Here is an 18,124-nt window from a genome sequence, read left to right on the forward strand (position 1 = left end):
AAACAATAAGATTAATAAGATTTAAAAGATGCATACATATGAATAAAAGAAGAGAATGAAAGATGGACATGTATAAAAGAGAAGAAAAATAGGAGGAACTCAGAAAAATAAATATATGTATAAGGGAGTTTTTGTTCAGTGAGAAATCCCTCCTCTCCTTAACAGATTACCTATTCAACAAAGGACTAAGAAAGAGAAGCAGTAACTTGTGTATTCACATGCCACATGAAAAATAGAGACAAAGCTTTCTTTGCTTTTCAGGATGCAGGCAAAAAGACAAAATATCCTGGTGATAAGAGAACTGGGCTACTGGGAAAACTGTTGGAAAATCCGTCTGTCCTCTCCCGGGGACAGAATGAATCAAGGCTGCCGTGTACAGCAGATCATAACAGGCCCTGGAGCAAGGGCAATCATATAATTTATCATCCACACCAAGGAACTCTGGAGCAGTGAAGGAGATGTCTAAAAATTATACATGCATAAGCCAACTATCTGCAGCAAACAGGAGCATAAGATAACCTGTCCTGCGAGGCCCTGCCTGCCCTGTGAATCTCTGGGGAGGGACCCATGCCACAGGAAGTTAGTTTCTGAAGCTCAGCTGAGAGGCTGATGTGTGGGCTCCAAGTATTTCAGCAGTGACAAATCACCGTACAGACAAATCTTCAGCACAGAGATATCCAGGTCATCGTGAATGTTAAAGACAGAAAAAGGGACCACACGTTAGTGTCAGTCATCAGATCATCCTTGAAAGTTGGGATCCCACCCAACTTGCTTCAACATCAAGAAGTGCAAAGAGCAAAAAAGACAGGGTCTACACCCTCTGTGGGTGGATGTGGACCATCCATGCCATATACACAGAGAGAGGGACATGGAGTGGGAGAGAAAGTGGGAGCCCAGGTACACAAACTGGGACTTAGGTGAGGAAGGTGCATGATTCAGAACAGCCATCGAGGGAACGCCTGGGGAGGAAGCCAGAGGAGTGCTCTGTGGACCGGAAGTCAGGATGGGACCGAGATCTCACTCAGGGATGAGAGGGGAGGGAGCTACAAGGTAATAGCTGGCATTAGTAATTCAAAGTGGAAATCCAACCTGCTGACGATTGCTTCTCTGAGAACAACACTGTGCCACAGGGGCTACACATGAGCACCAGCTGACAAGCTTCGTAAAAAAATCCAGTGGTAACAATGAGATGTACAAGACACTTTGTTGAAAATGAGCTTTACCACTTGGGTTGGAGGGAGGAATTGGGGAGGTGGGAGAGAAGGAATGGTAGGGGAAAAACAAAGGAGAGGTAACCATGCTTGATAGGAAATGTACTCATGACCTTACTCATGTAACTGTAACCCCTCTGTACACTATTTTTACAATAAAAAAACATTAAAAGGAAACAAAAACTCCCAATGGCCGGCCCCCACCAATGCTGAGGAAACAGCAGCTCTGCAGGTGGAATCTGACTAGAAATATCCTAGGAACGCTTGGGATATTTTTAGATAGTTCTAGAAACACTGGAGGAGGAAGACAGCAAGATTCAGGACACAAAGCACTCCTTTGGGTTAAATGTAGGCCCGAGGAGGAGGTAGTTAATGTGGTGGAGGCCTAGAAGCCATGACAACCGGCTGATAGTCACTCGGCAGCTCAGGAGGCAAGGCCCCCCGTGATGGGAATCTGACCCTTCACAGCCCCCGCATTCTGCACATGCCATTCCCAAGAAAGACTCAAATGGAGCACTAGCCGTATCTGCCAGGCTCACCATCCAGATACTCCCACAGGAAGACACCTGTGGTCAGACAAAGCTGGGTGTGCACACCAACACCCTAGAGAACAGGAATCTGAGGGGTCAGAGGCCCAGGCTCCCGTTTGGTCTTTGGGAAGTCTAAAGGAGCAGGGAGGAGTGCATTGGGGGGAGGGGTACATACAGTCAGGGGTTGGGTGTCATTATATAATTGGGTAGGTAAATGATTTTTACTTAGGAAGGAGGAAGAATGGAGTTAGTTTTACATTTGAGAAGTGAGCAGCAAACACCCACTTGAGTTGTGAGGTAGTCATTTAGGTGCTTTGTTCTGATCTCTGTTCAGGTGTGATAGCTGACGGTCTTGTTTTTGTTTTTGTTTTGTTTGCCTCGCTCCATGGTGTTCATCTGGTTGTGGTGTGAGGGAAATGGTTTAGTCCGGGGCTGTGATGAGTTAGCTGTACCTGCCCAGCCACCAGCGGGCTGCATGAGGGCTATTTTTTACTTTGTTATCAGTGACTTCGCCGCATGCATCCTGTGATCCTTCCAAGGACAGAGGAGAGTGAGACGCCTCAAGGCAGTAAGGGATCTTCCCTGAGCTTTTCCTGGCCTGGTTAAATGTAAGAATGCCCACAGGCTTATGAAAGAGGAAGTTTTCATGCAGAGGGACCTTCAAGCTCTTCTAGTGCAATCGACTTGTTTTGAAAATGAAGACATTGCATTTTCGTGGGGTTTTTGCGCCCACTAGCTAGAGCAATTGGCTATCCTTGGGGTCCGAGAATGCCAATACTCAGTTCAAAGAGAGTGACACAAACGCATCATTTATTTATTTACTTATTTGTTTTTTCTGGCCACAACCCTGGTAGAATAGTGATGTTAGAACCACTGAAAGTCACCCTGTGGAGGCAGCCAGCCTGGGCTTTAGGCCCGTACAAGTGAAGTAAAGCCGAAAGATACAAAATGAAAAAAATGCCAAGTACTTTCACACCATATGAGAGCCAACCATACTCAGCTTGAATCCCTTCAATATTTGGTGACATAACAAGAGAAATTACATTTTGTTTTGGTTCCTGTTGGTTTAAGCTGGTTTGGGTTGTGTTGCTAGATCAAAGGAAGCCGCCAAAAAAAAGAGAGACAAATTTGAAATGAAAGGTTAGGGTGAACATTTTCAAGAGTAAGCTTGTCTTCTCTTCTCGATAAAGACTTAGCAGTTCGTATTTAGCGCTGGTCTCACTGCAAAGGTACATTTATTAAAGGTCTTTAGGAAAGGGACATAAAAATACATCTTTGACTATACATTGACTGTCTTAAAGGCAAAAAGGTTATCTTAAGTATAACTGTTCTCTGATAGTTGGGGAAAAGTAAACTGAATCCGGTTCCCCTGGGGTATGTTCATAAGGCAAGCAGTATCTCTTAAAGGAAAAACGCTTCCATTTTGAACCTGTTAGAGAAGGAAAGGCTTTTATACTCCTGGGGCAGAAGGACAGGGTGAGTGCTCTCCAGGAGGAGTGACGTCTGCCTTCCCTAGACTGATCACAAGAGTGGAAATACGAAGTACAAGTGACATCGGCACTGGCTCCTTGTAGAGGCTTCGCTCCTCGGTGGTGCCCTGCTGGCTGAATGGCCACCTAAGTGTCCGCGGCTGCTCCTGGGATTTCCTGTCTTCTTTATTCACTTCTTGCTTTCCTAATGTATCTGGAGCCTCAGCCCCAGAACCACCTTGGACTGGCTCCCATCTAGACTTTGATCATGACTTCTAGGTCATGCCTCTGTCCATCCGAGACAAGGACATCCTGAGGACCAGAAATAAAAGGCCTCCATTTGCCTGACCACAAAACTACATGGCTGCAACTGTCTGTGCTCTGCATAGGTCTAGGTTGGTCTGAAAGTTGGTCTTCTCTCAGCATCTCAGATGAGAAGAGACAGATCTCCTGCCGACTGAGGGTTTATTTTATTCAAACCTTCTCAACTCTTCTCACAAAGAAGGGAGTATCTGACTGGCTGCCTATTCTGCTTTCACTCCTCATAAACACTAGGACAGGAAAGAGGGCAAGGTTTAGCATTTGTTTCAACCTATGCCATAATTTCCTCTCTAATCCCCCATAATCCCTAATGGTGGACTTCTTCTAACAGTAAAGGAAGTGTTCTAGTTTGGGACTTCTCATTGACTAAATGATTTACACGATCAAATTATTTTCTCAAGGCCATCGCCCTCCTGGGAAAAATTACTGCCTTGCTTCATCATCTCATTTTCATTGGCTTTTCTTTCTGCCTTTCAGCTTCCACAGATCCCAGAATCACTTTGGGCAGACGGGGGCTGAAGCCCATCAGGGTACAGGTCTCACTCCTGCTGAAACACAAAACGTAAGTGCACTAAACATTTAAAACTCCACCGTGGCTCTGCCACAGAGCTGCTCCTGGAGAGCTGTTTTCACGTAAGTGTGCTCCCATTTTAGGAAATGACAAACAATCCCACAAGATACGCGTCATTGCTTTCCTATTCATGAGAAGGTGAGTCTAGAAAGGACAAGAAATTTGAACAAGGCCACACTGTCAGAAGCAGAGCCAAATAGGAATTTGAGTTGATTTGAACCAATGTCTACACTAATAGTCATCATCTATGACTCAAGATTGGGAGAGAAACAGATATGTTTTATGAATCAGATTTACAGTTTTCAATAAAAACATGTCCAAGATTTAACTCAAATAAGATAAAATATAACAGGCATACGGATACAGTGAGAATTTAGGTTTAAAAGTAATAAGCAAGTTGTATATGAATCAGATAAACAATTCCAGTGTGTTTAGTAAACTGTAAACGCGGTATAAACTATCAACCTGACATGAGTGCCCAAGTAAATAAATAAGGATTAGGGGAAAAATAATCATGTGAGAGTGTCTCTTAGGTTTTTTAGTTGTTGTTTTGAAGGAGTTGTACAAACAGGTGACAATTCCGTAAGTCAGGTAATGAGTACAGACACTTCTTCAGCAATTGCACTTCCGTGATTCTTACCATTTCCCCCCTCCCATCACTACCAGCAAGTTACACAGTTTGTTTTTTACATACAGCATATTGAATACAATGACGGCATCTGCTTGCCCTTCTTTACTCCATTTCTGTCCCTCCTCCTTTTTCTCCCTGCCCCCAAAAAGAAAAATCAAAACTAGACAATCATGTTTGCGTGTCTTAAAATTTTGATAAACAGCATTTTAGATAGTCAGAGCAGTTACACCTTTGGATTTCCCCCTTACATACACCCTCCTTTATTCAGTTTGTGTGTGTATAAATGTATAAAGTCTTACACATACTATCATGTCTAGTTGTATCTAGAACTAGCTTCTATCTATGATAGAAAACATGTACCATTTGTCTTTCTGAGCCTAGCTACCTCATTTAGCATGATTAGTCCTAGGTCCATCCGTTTCCCTGCAAATGATATAGTATTATTCTTTCTAATGGTTGTGTAAAATTCTGTTGTGAATAGGTACCACAGTTTAATGAACCACTCATCTATTGTACGGCATCTGGACTTTCCCATAACTTGGCTATTGTGAATAGTGCAGCAATGAATGTAGATACACAAGTATCTTTACCATATCCTGACTTATAATGTTCTGGGTAGATGCCCAAGGGTGATATAGTTGGACTGTAGGGAAGTTCTGTGTTTAGTTTTTTGAGGATTCTCCAGACTGCCTTCCGGAGTAGGTGTACTCATTTACATCCCCACCAGCAGTGCATTAGAGCTCCTTTTCTCCCACATCCCCACCAGCATGTGTTACTGTTCGAATTCTTGATGTCGCTGAAATTTTTAAAGGGAACTAGATATTTGGGGAATGCAAAATTTGATTCTCCATAAACCAAAAACCTGATTGATTCGATTCAGGACTCCAAGACTCTCCTCCTATTAAAGGAATGACCTGTAAGCCTGTAAACCAGCCTACGAAAATATACTCAACACCACATACGAAATGGATACCTTGGGAAGCAATGAGGGTCTCGGGTGGAACTAGACTAGCCAGAGGCTGGAAATATCTGTATTCATAAACCACCCACAGATGACTAAGATTAGCTCAGCCAGTCCAGTGGAAATCACCTGGCCTGAGGGGCTTTCCATGTGCCCCTCCGGATCCCTTCTCTTTCCCTTATCTTTCTCTCCCAGGGCCTGAGTAGACCATCAAACAGGGACCTGGATCCCCATGTTCTCTGGGGGTTCACACAGGTTGAACTGGCAGATGAGCTGACTGGGAGGGAAGAGACTGAGGTCAGACTTTATCCCCCTCCTTCCCACCTCTGTCTTCTTTCCTCATTGGAAGTCAACTATAGCCTCCATAGCTCATGTAACCTTCTCAATTCTTTCCCCAGAAAAGAGTCCAGTTGCTTCTCCCCATCTTCATACTTCAGGCCTTAGGGTGAAACCAGAAACAGCACTAGTACCTACTTTGGGGTTTTGCCCACCCATAGCTTTAAATATAATCTTTTTGTTCAGATCCCCAATTGCTTCACTATAAGTATGCTACTTGTCTCCTTCTGAAATCCCTTCCTTTTCCATTCATGATTTAAGGAGGGCCCTAACTTTGGAAAAAAGCCCATACATTACATTGGCAGAACTTAAACACTTGATATTAACAAGGTTTTGGCAAGATCCTAGTCTAGTAGAACTCTTGCAAACTAGTGGTGGGAGTGCAAGTTGATGCACTATCTCAGAAAATAATTGGTTACTTCCTAGGAAAGCCAAAAGTTCATACCTTAGGTTCCAATAAACCCACTTTCAGGGATAAGCAAGAATATGCATCCTAGCCATGCCATAAGAGAAACAAATCCTGGAAACAAATATCCATGGGCAGAAGAGTGAATTAATAAACCATGGGCTGTTCACAAGATGAAGTGCTTTCTAGCAATGAAAAATAAACAAATGCATGAAAGCCACAGACACACACATAGTTGAAGTTCAAAACACGATGTTGAACAAGAAAAGCAATTTTCGAAACATCTGCAATATGATTCTGTTTTATAAAGTCAAAAGGCGTGCAAAAACAGATGAGATCTTATTTAAAGGCTACATATATATGTGGTAAATCTATAAAGACAAGCAAGGGAGTGATAAATTTTAAAAATGCAGGAACTGTTTACTTCCAGTGTGTGATGTATTATGAACTGTATAGCCAAGAACCTTATTGAGGCTGGGAAATTCTCTCTTAAGCTGGGAGGCAGTTGAATTATGGCTTACTTTCTATACTTTGCCTGTTTTAAATGTTCTTTTGTATATATTCAAATTTGTAACAAAAATATCAAAGGAAAAATGTTTGAGCCTACCTTAAAAATGTACATAGGATAGTTTTTTTTAGCAGATTATAAGGAAACTATAATATTGTAGTAATTTTATCCTATTTCCTAACAAATGTCCACCCACTTTGTGGCTTACAACATGCACCTGCATTCACATTTTCTATGGAACAGGCATCTGAGCACCTCCAAGTTTGTTGATTTCAACTCAAACTTTACTGGTCTCTATCTACTGTTTTCTGTTTCTGCTTACCTGCTTCATTGTACCTGTCACTGTTGCAATTACTTACTTTTCTGTTTGTCATTATCATTTTCCCCTCCCCTGCACAGACTAAAAGGTGGTAAAGCTCTTATAGGTGGTACCAGGAAATGGTTCTGGCCACAGAACCAACCAGCAGGAACTTGGGACATGTTTGGGACAGTTAGGAGCCACACAGCCAGTTTCTGAGTTGGAGGTAAAGATCAAGGTGTCAGGTGTTAGCAGATCCAATTTCCTCTATCCAATTCTTACCGTGCCATCATGACTTTTTGTTTTAGTCCTGAGACTTGAAGTCAGGGCCTAGACAGCTTCTATGAGCTTTTGTGCTCAAAGCCAGCATTCTTCCACTTGAACCAAAGTATGACGCTGGCTTGTTGGTGGTTAATTGAGATGAGAGTCTCTCAGACTTTCCTACGTGGGCTGGTTTTGAGCAGCAATCCTCAGATCTCAGCTTCCTGTGTATCTGGGATTATAGGCATGAGCCACTGGCACTGGCATCTGTGACTCCTCCCTACCGTGCCATTGGACTCCACATCATACTTACAGCGCAAGGTGCTGTATCACTTGGGCCACACAGCCTACCCCACACCAGATTCTTCACTTTTAGTTTGTTTTTCAGATAGGGCCTCCTTTTGTCTGAGGTGACTCAAACCTCAAATGCTCCTAAGTGTCTACCTCCTAAATATCTGGGATTACAGGCATATGCCACTACATTTGACCCCGTCATGACTTTCCGGATGATGTGGCCACAACTATAAGGAGGGCCTCCAACCTACATCAGCCTTCCATGCAAGGAGTCAACTTCCGTAATGTTATGTCACTTTGCAGAACTGAGCTCACTTTGAATTTCCAGTATGCCATGCCCTAGATCTTCAGAAAGCCTTCAGATGTAAGTCTAGGACATTTGTGCAAGAAAAGAAATGTGGGGAGAAATTGGGAAGGCAGGAAGGAGGGGGGAAAGAAAGGAAGGAGGAAGGAAAAAAAGAGGACAGAAATAAAGAAAAGGAAAGGGAGAGAGAAGAGGGCAAGGGAAGAAGGAAAGGGAGATGAGGTGGGGTGGAGAGAAGAGTGGAAAGGGAAGAAGGGAGGGAGGGACAAGAAGAAGTTATCACTAAGTAACTCAGCATTCAAGGAGGTGCTCATGCTTATAGAGGGGCTGTTCAGTCACCATGTGCACACTGATCTACCAGCCATACTCCTCCCTTGCTGTGGAGCCATTGGACCTGAAGCCTAGCACTACCATTGCCTAGACATGTAGTCTTGGGAAAGTCACACCCCTTTCCAGTTCTAGCTGGTAAAATAAAGATAATAATGGGTTTTTTCATATGTTATTATCTTTAAGTAGTTGTACAGAGGAGCTGCCATTTAACAAAGAAGTTTAGGAATATATCTTATTCCATTTCACCCCTTCCAACATTCTCACCCATTCCTTCCCTACCCATCCCTATCTTCACACTTCTTAATTTTGTAGGATACTCATTGAATTCTTGATTACATTTTCCTCCCTTCTCTGAAATTGTCCACCTCCTCCCCCTGACCCCTCCTCCAACCCTTTCAATTAGCGATCATAACATTTGTCTTGCTAACTTAGCACAGTTGTTGTGATTTTATTGCAAAATTCTGCAAATGCTTTACAAACTGTAAATTAATATGCAAATGGGAAGTATTATTGTGTTTCACTTCCTCCGGCTTTACTTTGAGATAAACCTACCAGACAAGAAAGTTACAAAATCACATTAGTGAGTAAATAAAGGAATGGGGAGGGAAGAAGAGCTACATAAACAGTGAGTCAATTTTACTTCTAGGTAGAAAGATATGCATGGTCTAATCAAAACTACATCATATTTGTTTACTAATAATGGAATATAGGTTTTTTATTATCTAGAGTATTAATGGAGAGCTTATACATATTTCCCCACAGGCCTTGTGCTCTTATTACTGGATAGGTGGTAGAGGTTGGAGCAATGAAGTGTAGAATACTGGCCTAAATAAGCCCAATGGAAGAGTAAGGAAGGAAAATACAGACCATACTAATGGGATTGTTGTATTTCTCCTCAGATTATCAGGTTTAGAGTCATACCCTGGGAAGATCAGAGAAAACTTTTCCAGTTTGAAAACATTTATATAAAAAGGGTAATTGTGCCAGCAAATGTGTCATCAAAGCCCACCAGAGAGTGTCAAGAAATAATGTTAGTTCTTAATATTAGACTGTCTGACACTTGTGAAATCACTCTTTCCATTCACAAATCCCCCTCTGTATCTCTTATGTGCCCAGTCTACTGGCGTAGTCGTAGACTACGTTCTATGTTCTAAACGAACATCCTCAGTTGGGAGATGATGAACATGAAGAGAAGTAACCACATATATGTAGTAATTAGGGCCCCCTATTCAAGATCTTATTCCATATGTATTTATTCTGTACTCATGGATGAACATATTAGCCTCAAATCACGCACATCAACAGGCATCATGAGTACACACACCAGGCTTCATTGTTCATGGGAGGAATCACTGCTCAAGCCTGGGCCTGAGCAGATACTTCTGGAAGACAAGCAGTTTCTCTTTCTATAGCATGGCCATATGCACACATATTTGGGGGGTTTCCAGTAAGTGGGCCTCTTCATGTTCTGTCTCTCTGAGGTTCTTGATCAAGTACTAGAGTACTGAATTTTTCAACAAAAAAGACCTCTGTTGTATGTTTGTTGTTGTTGTTGTTGTTTGGGGGGCATTTTTACACATTTTTATAAGCATCTGTCTAGTTGTATGACAGGTTTTATTTGGACATATCCATATTTATTTACCATGTACCCTGATCAGATTCACCCCTTACATTGGTCTTCCTCCTCTCTGTCTTTTTAAAATAATTTTATTGGGTTTTGATGCTTCTGTTTTCATATATGTGCCCAGTGTGTTGAACTTTGACAATACCAGTCCTCTTTTTAGCCTTTCTTTTCTCCCTCCCTTCTCTTACCCCTTAGAGGATCTATTTTACATTCTGGTCATTCATTTTTTTAGGTGTTTAAAAGTTATTCAAAGAGATCTCACTGTAATATTCCACACATGCATCTATTGTATTTATCAGATTAACTCCTTGATTAACATTTTCCCTTCCTCCCTAACCCTGTTATTCAATTTTTCAGTTACTTTCATCATGGCCATCTTGATACATTGATGTACTATATTTCAATATCATTTGCCTTCTAATATTCATTCTTTTCTCTCCCCCATATCACTAATCCCCTCATACAGTCTCACAATTATAAACATATTCTTTCTGCATATGTACATGTGATTCTGAATGTATGTATGTATATGCATGTGTGTATATATACATATGTGTATGTGTGTATACATAACATAAAACCCTTGTCCTTCTAACCCTGACTTATTTCACTTTGCACGATAATCTTCAGTTCTGTCCACTTTCCTGCAAGTGACATGATTGACCTTTCTTTGTGCAGAATGAAATTCTACTCTTCTATTATGTATATGTGACACATTTCCTCAATCCACTATCCGTTGTGGGGCCCTGAACTGTTTCCCTAGCATGGCTATTGTGAATAATGCTTCAGTGAACATGGACGTATAGGTAACTCTCTCTAATTTGTCCTGTCTTACATTCCTTTAGATAGCTTTCTTTTCAGTTTTCTGAGGAACCTCCACACTGATTTCCACAGTTTTGTACTATTTGCATTCCTGTCACTGGTGTCTAGGGGTTCTTTTGTTCTCTGCTATCTTGCCAGCATTTATTACTGTTTGCATTTTTGAAAATAGCCATTCTGAGAAAGAAATCAGAAAAATAATTTCATTCACTATTAATAGGCTCAACATTAAAAAAAAAAGTAATCCCTAAGTGTAAACTTAATGAAGGAGGGGAAAGATCTCCTCAATGAAAACTGTGTCGCCTTGAAAGACTAATTGGAGAAGACACCAGAAGATGGAAAGGCCTTCCTATGTACATGGATCAGCATAATTAATATCAAGAAAATGACCATACTGCCTAAAGCAATCAATAGATTCAATTCAAACCCTGCCAAAATCCTAAGGTCCTGAACAACCAAAGCAATCTTGAGGAAAAACCCCACAATGCTGGTGGTATCATGATATCAGACTTCAAAATATACTATAGGGCCATCGTAACAAAATACCTTTTTTATGTACCTGCTGCATAGAATGTCCCACAAAGGCTAGGAGTTAAATTGATCCCCAGCTTGATTCTCTTGAGAGGTCATGAAATACTTAAAAGATGGAATGCACTCAGAGGTCTATATGTCATGGAAGTGTAACCTTGAAGTAGACAGTGGGATCTCAGCCCTTTTGTTCTTCTTTCTCCTCTTCCTCTTCCTCCTCTTATTCTTCATCTTCTTATATCCTTTTGATGGTACTGAGTTTTGAACTCAGGGACCTACATAATTTACTTGGTGATCTTACATTTTAAATCACCCTGACTCTGCAACCAAAGAGAGCAAATTCAGTGGTTTTGAGCTTGAAATGTGGGCAATCAGTTCTTTCCATTTCTGAATGGAAACAATAAGAGCAATAAGCAGGATGAGAATACTGAGATCTTCACACTACCACATTCAGTTTATTTGATGGTAAAGTGGAGTCTTGATTCATGATATAAACTTGAGAATTAAGTCACATAGGAATAAGAACACTGAAGTCCCTTCCATACAACTCCTTGTTGCCACTCGTTAGTCTAAGCTGACACTGACATCTGCACTCACCAAGGCTTGGATGACCTTGAGTTCAGGGATGCTGCTTCCCCTGGGGCATGTCTTCATTACAATACTTCCCCAATATCCAAAAATAGCTCTGCATCTTTTCTGGAATCAGAGGTCACATACTCTTCTGGCCATCCACTCAAGCCCAGTTTTCTACCTGTGAAACTTTTCCAGCTCTCAGCTCATTTGCAGACGCAAGGTAGGTGAGAGGTCAGAGATGAGCTCATTAAGCCTTTCCACGTTCAGATGAACTCTTCTCTCTTTCCTGGGACTACCTTTGATACTTCAGCTTTTAGGTGCCCATAGGGAAGTTGCCTTCCAGAATCCTATTACTGAATTTTTTTAAATCAAAAAGGAGATGTGTGTGTGTGTGTGTGTGTGTGTGTGTGTGTGTGTGTGTGTGTGTGTGTGTGTGTGTGTGTGTGTGTGTGTGTGTGTGTGTTTAATTTCTACCTAGGGAGAAGAAGCCATCAAGTTGCTTGGAAATTTTATTGATGTCGAGTTATTGTAGCAATAACTTTAAAATACAATAGGCTTTATTAACATTTTTGTTATATTTACAGAGTTATCTGAGTAGTAATAAAAGAGTATCTTAAACTTTAGAGTTTAATAAGTGACTCCACTTCTTCCAGCAGACAGAATATGTACAGCCAACTAGGTGTTTTCATTGGTCATGGGCTTCGTCACTGAATGGAGTAAAGCCTGCCGAAGGGCACTTTTATGGACCTGTGGGGTGGGGTGGGCCAGGGAGGGAGTGAAGCCCCATGTAACTAAAGGGAAAGTCCTACTACCTTCCTACACATTCAGCCTTGAACTGAAGAACTGCTGTCATTGGGGGAGAAATATGAATAGTTCTGGGTTTGAAAAAAATCACAAAACTGGGTCTGTGTAGCACATGATGACAGACTCCTTCAGTAATTGCTTGGACTGTAGAAAACGTACAAATTATCCAACCATATTATCATTACTTCAGATTAACCAATCCATTTTACACACCATAGCCTCAAATACGCAAGAACAAACCTAAGGGGGGGGGGGCTGGGAAGGTGGCTCAGAGGTAGAGCGCTTGCCTTGCATGCATGAGGCCCTGGGTTCGATTCCTCAGCACCACATAAGCAAAAAGAAAAAAGCCAGAAGTGGTGCTGTGGCTCAAGTGGTAGAGTGCTAGCCTTGAGCTGAAGAGCTGAGGGACAGTGCCCAGGCCCAGAGTTCAGGCCCCACAACCGGACCCCCACCCCCTAAAAAAGAATAAACCTAAGGGTACAGCAGAGAATCCTTAACATCTTTGGCTTTAATCTATACCATTCTCAAACTGAGTGAAGGCCTAACTTGCTGAATTGAGAAAATACCTGTGTGTCTTTTTGTCTTCATTGAATCAATGAAACCCCAGTGCTAGCTCACAGTTTGTGTTTGTGGCCATGGAAATTTAAACATATGGGCTCAGGGACCACAGTATATTAACACTTCGATAGACTCTAATTCATCGAATGGGTTAGGAAACCCATTAATATGACTAGGAATGTTCTGGGTAGGAAATCTTTAGGCTGCTAAGAAGAGAAAATCTGTATAAGAATACTACCTAACTGGGTGCCAGTAGCTCTTACCTGAAATCGTAGCTTCTTGGGAGGCTGAGATTGAGAGGATTATAGTTCGAGGACAGAATGAGCAGAATGGTTTGCAAGACTCCCCCTTCTCAACTCACATCTGTACCCAGTGGCTCCTGTTGGTCATCCTTAGCAATGTGAGAAGCTGGGATTGGGAGAATGATAGCTCCAGGCCAGCTGAGGCAGAAGAGTTCACAAGACTCCATTTCTATGGAGAAAAGCTGGCTACAGTGGTACACACGTTATTCCAACATCTCTAGGAAGCCTGAAAGTGGGTGTATCACGGTCCAAGTGCTTATCTCAGCAGGAAGGGAGAAGTTGTCTTAAAAAAAAACGAAGAATGGCTTCATGGTAGAGCATCAGCCTAGCAAGTGCCAGACTTTGAGTACAAACTCGACTACTACTGAAATCATCACCATCAAGACCTACAAATTTTTAAGATCAATATGAAATGCCCTCCAGCTTACCTGGTCTTTCACGTGATTCCCTACAATAACACATTCTTGGTTTTGAACACTACAAGGGTAAAGCGCAGATGCTGCACAACGCTATACACCATGTGGTTTTCATTCTATCTTGGTGGAAAACTCCACCATGCTTGACATTCCATTCCTTCTAGCCTGTCGGTACCGGGGCCACCTTCTTAATGCTATATGGAAGGTTATTTTATTTTATTTATTTTTTATTGTGAAAATACCATACAGAGGGGTTACAATTACATGGGCAAGGTAATGAGTACATTTCTTATCAAGCATTGTTGCCTCCTCCTTTGTTTCCCCTTCCCATCCCTTCCCATCTCCCCCCTCCACCAAAGTTGTAAAGTTCATTTTTCGACATAATGACTTGTACATCTCATTGTTGCAATGGGTCCACCTGTATCCCTATTTAAACGGTTTGTTTTGGGAAGGTTATTTTAAAGTCTATCAGACTACTATACAGTAGTATAAACTCTCATACTAAGTTTCACGACTTATGATTTAGAGTAAGCAAAATTACCCTTGCTTCTATTTCAGGTCTCTTTCCCCCTGGAATGTCAGGCAGATGATGGCTGGAAAGGGAAATCAGCCTTCTGTTGTCAATTATTTACTATGAAACACTTACCACCCATGTCAGGAAAAGGTTTATGTTCTCCACGTAAATCTCTGTAATTTTTTCATGCCACCTATCATAAAATATTAGGCCAATTATTTTACCTTCATAAAGTGGCTCATTTCCCATATTTCTTTAGTGCTTAGAACTGGTATGGGTAGTTCCTTTAACTCAAGGCTCAATTTGTTTCTATAAGTTATATAAAAACTGGTGAAGGTAAGGCAAAATCTCAGCATGAGGGGGTCATCAAATTCTCCTCCTTTCCATCTGTACGGCTCAACTTGTCTGTGTCTGGTCTTCGGCATCCTTTGTAGGTTTCCTATATTTGGGAGCCTATTTTTGTGAATAGGAAGCAGCTCTAGCACTTGGGTTGCTTGAGACACCAATGTAGGCGTGTGACGTGGTGTGTAAATCATGTCCACCTGGGCAGGTACACAGTACAGACTGCCGAGGACACTGCTGCCTGTGGACACACATCACAGGGCAGACACAGCCCTTCCACACCTTTGCCTTTGCTTTGACATACAGGGATGGCAGGGCTGATGAGGGCCGATTCCAACAGCAATAAAATGAGATAAAAACCGCATCCTCTCACCGGTGTGGTCTGTGCACAAGTGGGCTGTATTTTATTCTCTAGAATTCAAAGCTTTGTTTTAAATTCTGCACATCACAGCCATACTAAATATCCCCCTAGACAAGACACGGAGCTGCTGAGTAAGACCCCTGCAAATCAGCAATGCTTTTTCATAATACCAACATCCATAATTTATATCTGCATACAATTAGCCTGTTTACATTTATACATTCTCTGCTTCATTTTATGTGAAATATTCCACAGGATACTTGGTAATGCATTCAGAATAACCTTTTTAAAAATAAAGACTCCAGGACCAAACTGTTTATAAAATCCAATACCTAATAAATACTTTATATGAATAAAAAAGTGTTTTATTCATCAGAAACAGTCTATGTGTACTTGAACTAGCCTCCCTTGCCTCCCAGGCCAATGGCCTGGAATTATATGGATCTTTATTTTTAAAATGTATTCAGGAAAAAAAAATTACTACTATGTTTCCTGGTGGTTATTCACACAGAAACATCACATCCTTCCTTTCACCCATCATTAGATCACCGTAAGGATAATTTTTATGACCATACTGATTGACCTTGGCTGAGTCAACCCCTTTTATTAACATGATAAAGAAAGAAGAAATTCACTGGGGCATGCAGAAATTTAGGGTATGCACGAAATGAAAATTCTGAATTTCCTCAGTATATTTAGCTCAGTCAGTAAGTGGATTTCACTACTGGGGATGCATGCAATGGAGAGAGAGAGAGAGAAAGACAGAGAGAGAGAAGAGAGAGAGAGAGGAGAGAAAGAGAGAGAAAAGAGGGAGAGTATGTGTTATAAATATGCATAAGCAAGGCAGTTTGCCAGCAGTGATCTGGATGCGAGAGGGCTTCCATGTTGGTATCCCAGGTGCGTAACAATGAGCAAATCCTTCCCACTTCCTTCTCATCAGTGAGTTCTTCTCTTCCCAATGACACAGACTTGGGATGAGAACCCACATGAAGAGAGGCTGGAACTTTCAGCTGTAGCTCCTACATAATTCTGGGATGGAGTTAGATGCCAACAGAGAGAAGCTTGCTCTGAATCTTGCGTGAGCCCTAAGATCCTGGAAGATAGGAAAGGTGCAAAGGACCCTTCATCCTTTGTGATCTGGAAAAGGGCTTACTGCCAACAACTGGACTTACGAGATTTACTGGCATCTGTTCCCTTGATTCCTAGAACAAGGCCGCCAAATTCCGAATTTCCTGTTTCTTACTCATGAATGGCTTGGACTACTTAGCCGATGGATTGCTTGAAATACACTTTGGTCCAGGTCCTGTCCTTCTCAAGTGGACTTTGGCCAAGGGCAAGCCTGTGCCCTCACACGCCTCTTTCTGAGACCACATGAATTTAATTAAAACACACACCTATCCACCGTCTGATCACACCACTATTTCAACTCATGTCCCCTCTTACTAGCTTTGCACTGTTCTCAGTAATTTCTCTCTGCCTGACTTTTATCTTGAGACAGGATCTCACCGTGTATACCAGGCTGGCCTCCAACCTCCATACCTCCTGCCTCAGCCTCACAGTGTTGGAAGCATGAGAATGTGTGCACCACCACTGCTGGCTTCTTTGTCTGCGTCTTGATGCTGGCACTCCAACTGTCAGTGGATGGCTGAGTCTCTCCTCTCTGTCACAGTAGGACCCCTGTCTGTTCAAGGAGCGCTCGACTTCTTCACACCCTTGCAATGATCCTCTTGAATGTGTGTCTCCTGACATGTTATTTTTTTTCTTTTTCTTTGGCAAGTCCTTACCTGAATTTCAACTGGGGAGAAACCAAAAAGAAAGAGCTTTCAGGAGGTAGCATTGGGCTACACACAGAGACCTGCTCTTGGTGTGAATGACAGCACTGAGAACTGTTTTTTAAAGATGGGTGAGAAATCCTTATTGTGAGTTTCTTAATGGATGAAGCCAGTCAATCCATCTCAAACCTCAGTGCTACCTTCTGCCCACAGAGAAGCCATTCACACATAGCGCAGAACTCAGGCTGCGATCCTTCGCCCTTCCACGTGGCGCAGGACATCAGCCATCTAGAGTTGGCCTCCATTTCGTAAGCATCAGGGAGCAGGTGTCAGGTAAGTCTTGAATCTCTTCTTGGTGTCATGTGCTCTTTCCCCAAACAGTGGCCTGCCACTAGATCATGGCTTAGCAATATGTCCTCTCTTGAGGTCAGCCTCCATCTGGTAGCATCTCCCGTAGGCCCTGGCCCAGAAATCACAGCAGCATCACCTGCTTGGTTTTGAGCACCCCAGTCTGCCTCCGTTCATGCTACAAAGAACCAGTTTGTCACACTGGTTTCTGTCTCCACACAAAGCCTGAGTTCCTCAAGGGCCCCGGGACAAATTTGTTGTTAACAGAATAAAAAAGGTTCCCCCCCCCCAAGTCCTCATCCCCCTGGCTTTCTCAGTCACACTGGTAATTGAAGATTGCACAGATGACATACTATACTAAGCAATTCTAAATTATCTGGGAACATTTTAGTCATTGTACATCTAAATAAAAAAATAAAATGTATTTTTTAAAAAAGCGATAGTGCACAAAAAACTTTAGTTGGTAGCAGCTATTCACAAAACCGCGAGGAAAAATAGCCTCTCTAACAAAATCATCCTTAGAGTATCTGTGAGTCTTGAGAACATACTATCATAAAAATGTATGTGTTTATACAACATAGAAGAAGTCTTAACTAGCTCTATCTCTGGGTATCTTCAGTAATTAGCGTGCGCAATCATTTAGTTATTCATTCAAGTAATTACTATGAAGGTATGTACAAATGCCAAGCACTGAACTAGCATTTGGAACAGTGAACAGGGCAGACCAAACAC

The 18,124-nt window shown here is 41.9% G+C and overlaps 1 protein-coding gene across 4 annotated transcripts in view; it reads left to right on the top strand.

Moving 5' to 3' along the window:
- The window catches only part of Nox3 (NADPH oxidase 3), a 564,487-nt gene that overhangs the window by 319,345 nt on the left and 227,018 nt on the right, over positions 1–18,124 (top strand). For all 4 annotated transcript variants that reach the window (XM_070010780.1, XM_070010781.1, XM_070010779.1 and 1 more), the window contains one exon: positions 4,009–4,093. The gene's annotated coding sequence lies outside the window, so the exon portion shown is untranslated. The remainder of the gene's footprint in view (positions 1–4,008; positions 4,094–18,124) is intronic.

Source organism: Dipodomys merriami, unplaced genomic scaffold, assembly GCF_024711535.1.
Source record: "Dipodomys merriami isolate MVZ:Mamm:240054 unplaced genomic scaffold, mDipMer1.0.p SCAF_8, whole genome shotgun sequence".
NCBI lineage: Eukaryota > Metazoa > Chordata > Mammalia > Rodentia > Heteromyidae > Dipodomys > Dipodomys merriami.